The following is a 6,058-nucleotide window of genomic DNA, read 5'->3' on the forward strand; positions in this document are numbered from 1 at the left end:
TACATTGTAAGTAATGAGCATTCGTTATCGCTCATTTACTTCTCTGTATATCAAGGAGTCGTGTCAATTATGTAGCTCCTTTAAAACGTCTCATTTAACTTGAAAAAAATATGTTAAAATGAAAAGAATTTAGGATTACATCATTTTGTTCCTCTCTCTCTGCCACGATCTCAAGCTTTATAAAGTTTATCAATATTTTTACTACAACAGGCTAATCACATACAATCTGAACCAGGAGGTTAAGAAAATCTTAACTTTGCAGTGGCCCATTCTGTGGATTGTCTAGATTTGGATATCTATCAAACTAGATGATGGAGAGTTTTATCACACCATTTGCATATCCTCTGGACTGGAACACGACAGCTAACACAGACTTAAGATGGGTACAACTCCAGTATTACAGAGAAAAAATGTCATCTCTTAGACACTGTTGCAAACAGACAGCAGCAAAAGAAAGTGGTAAAAAGATGGAAAGAAGAACAGTCCACCTGCACAACAACCCATAAAATTTGTAAAGGTAAAATATGTAGAATGAACCAGAGCCAGCATTGGAGCTCACCAAGACGAAACACAGATCATCACACCTCCATTCTTTTGGTTTTGCAGGAAGGTTTAATGACCCCATGAAGACCCAGTAGCCATAATAAACGTCCCATAAATCTTATCATCCACCGGAGAACTAGTTTGTTGTACAACAGGAAATGAAAAGGTTTACAAGGAGCAGTCTGTTCTGATGAAACAATGCTATGTCCAACTGCTAAAGTAAATAAACTGCAGCTGTCCTCTCCAATTTAAAATGTGTGGAAAATCATAGGTCTTTCACTGTGAGGTGTGTTGTGGGAAGAAGGAGAGATGGCTGCAGTGAGGGGGGGACTGAAAGGATCGGATAATTGGCTAAATTACAATAAGACTGAGTTATTAAGCGCACGTAGACACCTTAATCTGACAAGAAATAGGATCGGATCGGATCATTCGCAATCGGATTAAGACCCCGAGATTAAACGTTAAATTAAACATGTTTGCAGACAGGTGAAGCATGTGGGAAATTACACTTTGCGTTCTGCGCATGCTCGAGATTTTTTCCCGGGGTCGTGAACCGGAAGTCGGAAGAGACGATATTACAATTGTTGTCGCCGTCAAAAAGAAACAAACAACGCGATGGAGAATGCGCCGTTGTGCATCGCATTTGTGCAACAAGCAGCTCATCACAAACAAAATGTAGAGGGATGTAGCTTCGTCTTTGCTCTTCGTTCGCCATTTTCTCGAATGCCTGAGTTTGATTTGATTAATTCACCGCCATATATCCGAGGATAATTACCTTTGCTCAACTCATTCTTATTGTAATTTAGCCAATTATGCGATCCTTTCAGTGCCATGTAACCCCACTGACAGACGACGCACCAGGGGCTCCAATTCAGAGTTTTCAATCCGGTTGAACTCTGAGATAAGGTAGTAGTGTTTGTAACAGATATTGATGTGGGCTTCGGCGCCCATGCTGCAGACGCTGTCAAAGTGATGAATATAAACATGCACAAACAACCTCAAGAGACGGCTAAATCAGGGCTCTCAAGTCTCACGCAATGAGCGTGAGACACACGCATTTCAACAAGTTCACACGCTCACACGCCACACATGCCATTTCTCACGCTGAGAAATGATCAACTTCGTCGCACAGAAATTCTAATGGCCGATACTATAAACGAGTCAATGGCAGGTTACTGTGCGCTCCTACAGCTCAGAACTATAGCTCTGGTACAGCTGTCTTGATTTAGCAACCCATTGGCAAATCGCTAAATAGAATTTCTCAGCCAATCAGAAAACAGAATTTCTTGTTGCCGGGTGTGAAATAGCTTTCAGCTGCAAGCACGCGTCCATGAATGCACAGCGGACATAACCTATTATGCTCTGAATGCGTGCTGAAGTTGTAGACGAGCTGGAGGTGGAAGAGAACCGTCAGGATCATTAGCAGGTCATATCTTCATTTATTTTAATCTTTTATTAGTTACTATAGTTTTCCTACTCTTTGTAAAAGACCAATACCTGCCGATTAAAGTGTTTGTTGGAGTAGTAGGCCTAAATATTCAGCACACACCCTTTGACATGAGCAACTTAATGAAAAATGAAAAATATGTAGGAGTGTAATTAGGCTTCCGTGGTTCATTTTTTTCAAAGGTGACTGGTATGAACAGATTCCCAATAAGGCTATCTACAATTGCCAAACTGGTATTAGTTCTGCCACACTGAAATGCTGATGCAGAGAGGGTTTTTTTCATGGTGGGGCTCAATAAAACCAAGACCAGGAACACTTTGTTTCTGAATGGAACTCTGTCATCCATCATGACTGTGAAAATGGCTGACATTGAGCCACAGTGCTTTAAATGGGAGCCCCCAATGTCAGTCATCAAGCATCAAAATCTGCCACAAACACTTACAACAACACTCATAAACAAACACCTAAAACAATTTATTTTACAATATAGCAGAATTTAGTGTAAAAGTGAAGATTTGTGATTTTGGTATAAATAAAACAATTTCTTTGTTCTTTAAGTAGCTAGTTTATGGCGATGGGATACTGCAACGGACCCCCCCCAAAAAAAAAAACCCGAAAGAAACCCCCCCACGCCAATGGCCCAGCCCCTGCCCTGCCCGAATCTCACTCCAAGCAAACTTGAAAACTTGAGAGCCCTGGCTAAATCTTCTTGCACACCTGCTGGAAGTTCTTGGGGAAAGGTACACCTAAAGAGAGGTGGGGGGGTGGGGATGAAAGGACATCCACGAGAAAAAAATCTCATTAGATTTAAGATGAAACCTAATCTTTTTCAATACTTGAAATATTTCATATAGCAGTGATGTAATGTCAGTAATATGAGTTCCCATCAACAGCTTTGATATTACAGTGAGAGGGGAAATCTCCAAGACACAATCCCATTTTGAGACTGTCTGAACAAACGACGGCCTCCCTGGCTCTGCTCCTGAAGGCAGCCTTTTTCTTGTTGAGGACAGCTTTGACTTCCCGCATTACCCGTGGCTTGTTATTAGGGTAACAGCGGACAGTCTTAACAGGGGAGACCATATCTGCGCAGAAGTTCAGGTAATCCGTCAGACAGTGTGTCAGCCCCTCTATGTCCTCATCATGCTGGTTAACAGTCTCTCAGGGCACTTTTCATCTCAGGGGACCACCTCCTGATGGAGTGAGTTCTTACAGGCTGTTGTACAGTGGCTGTAGGTGAACCAGGATGTGGTCAGACTTCCCCAGTGGGGGGAGGGGTGTGGCTCTGTATGCATCCCACACATTGTCCTGTTGTTTCTTATAGGACAATCAACAAACAGAGGAAATGTACAAGTTTAAAAAAAAATTATACTCAAAGATTCACAGTCTATTTGTAAGCTGTTGGCTAACCACTTCAAAAAAGGCTAATTACTGTCCATACAAACTTATGTTAAAGACTTGAACTCATTGTAGATTTCAAGAGTAGAGATGAAAAAGTAGAACCAACTGTGTCTCTGAAAGGATGGTTGTAAACTAAGCTTCCAACTGTAAAACCACTACTATTTTGGGCCTGTAAATGTGGACTTTGAAACAACTGTATGGACAGTTAAATAATATCAGTGGATGTTCATAGGTCTGTTACATAAGGTGGAAAGAAAAGAAGATTCAATCTGACTGTCTCAACTTTTGAAAGCATCACAAAATATACCATAAAAAACTAGATGGAACAAAACAATTAGATAATTAATAAGGGACTTTGCAGGGACATCAACAGTCATGAAATTAAAGCAAGTAATGTATTTATCTGTAAAATAAATCCAAAAAAAAATCACCCTTGATAGATGATTAACAGAGCAATTATCCCCAACATACAAATATATCATATAATATTATATAGATACTTGAAAGCCTTTTTCAAGCAATTAAAAGTTAACTGTTATGTTGTAACAAGAGCTGTTTTGGCTGTTGTAGAACCACAAAAGTCTATAATCTAGCTCATTCATACAAAATAAATCCAGGTTATTCAACTGAGGAACCAACAATTATGGCTTCACTAACAAGACCGGGCAAAAAAAAAAAAGAGACATAAATAAACAAATGAATAAACGTTGTTGTCTGGTAGGTTTTGATCCTCCATTTTCTCAACAAAACTATGGAGTCAGAAGGGTTACATGAAAAAGTTAATTTGTATTAGAATAGGAAAGTACATTTGGAAATAAAATCACGAATACTCTAAATACTCATTAAATTTGATTGTTTATTTCTGTTTATTAATTTAAATTTCAAATGCAATAAAGGTGTCATGAATTTGGGTGTTTCCTTCATTTTTAGAAATGTAATCATCTTTAAGAATCATGTATAAGAACGGTTGTTCTTACCAGATTTTTCCCCTTGTGTGTGCAGTCTTTGTAACTGATCAGTTTTGTTTTTTTTCCACCAAATAATGGCCTTGCTCACATGCATGCACACCACTTTGTACCACCTTCACTCCATTTATAACCAGGGCAGTTACAGAAATGTTTTAATCTTCAACCATAATCTCTTGTTTTTACAGCCAAAGAACAAACTAAGCTCTCAGGCAGGAAAAGTGTTGACTGGTCTAAAAATAAAAAAAGCGCCTGCACCGGGAATGTAAGGCGGAATTATTGTGACCAACAGTGACAACTATTGCTGGCTGAAGTAAGGGGACAAGACTGTATAAAAAGTGAACGTAGGCACCATGACGTCACTCATTGAACAGCTTTTTAGGGTCTTGTGTTCAGCAAAGGGACCTCGCCACATTGGTCTATTTTATTTTTTAAGGCAGAAATCATCAAAACCAGACAAGAGAAAGGAGCTTGAGAAAGATACTTTAAAATAAGACTGGACAAAAGTGCATATCTTTGAGGACTAATACCTTTGGGATTAAAAAGGATGTAACCAACTTCTTCATAATCACCCATTGGGAAAAAGGTGAATTTCAAGAGAGAATTGTCTTTTGAACGGGAATCAGGGAGGGTTTTAGGAGTTCAAAAGAGCATGGTTAGATCCATCCATCCATTTTCTGCTGCCTAACAGGTCGCAGGTTCAACAGGCTAAGCAGAGATCCTCAGAGCTCCCTCTCCCCAGCCAGAGTCTAATGGAGGAACACCGAGGTGTTCCCAAGCCAACCTATAGATATAATCTCTCAAGTGAATCCTGCGCCTGCCCTGAGGCCTCCTCCCAGTAGGACATCTTTGAAACATCTTAACTGGGAGATGTCTGAAAGGCATCCTGACTAGATGCCTAAACCACCATCACTGGCTTGGAGGTTATCACTCGAGGTTGTTAGGTTCCTTGTTGTATCAATCATACGGGTCATAAAATGGTACTTCATCTGGTTTTCACCCAGGACCAATTTGCCTTGAGAGACCCTACCAGGTACAAACTGCCTTTGACAGCATAGCTCTTGCGATCCCTAAGGCACTTGTTGGGTTTAAATATTTCAAAATATGTAGTTTGGGCTAGACATAGATGGTCAGGGCTGGCACACTTTACTATCAATATGCCCATGACAATCCTGTTATGTCAGATCGGTGCAGCCCTATAAAACAACACACATTTGTTTTATGGAGCTTTCAAGCCATGGACTGTGACACTACCATATTTAGGACTTATTTACACATATGTTTGACCAAAAATGATCATATAGTGTCAACCTAGAAAAAAAAATATGATTATCAAACAGATACCAAACAAATATCAAAATAAGAAATAAAATTAAAAGCATCAATTAGATGAGTAGCACTGTTGCCCCACAGCGAGGGTCCCAGGTTCAACTCCCAGCCGGGGCCTTTCTGTGTGGAGTTTGCATGTTCTCCCCGTGTATGCGTGGGTTCTCTCCGGGTACTCCGGCTTCCTCCCACTGTCCAAAAACATGCATGTTAGGTTAATTGGCGTCTCTAAATTTGTCCTTAGGAGTGAGTGTGAGCGTGTGTATGGTTGTTTGTCTCGTTTGTCTCTCTGTGGCCCTGTGATGGACTGGCAACCACTCGCCCGATGACCCGCTGGGATAGACTCCAGCCCCCCCGCGACCCGACCGACGGATTA

Source organism: Odontesthes bonariensis, chromosome 15 (genome assembly GCF_027942865.1).
Source record: "Odontesthes bonariensis isolate fOdoBon6 chromosome 15, fOdoBon6.hap1, whole genome shotgun sequence".
NCBI classification, from domain to species: Eukaryota; Metazoa; Chordata; class Actinopteri; order Atheriniformes; family Atherinopsidae; genus Odontesthes; species Odontesthes bonariensis.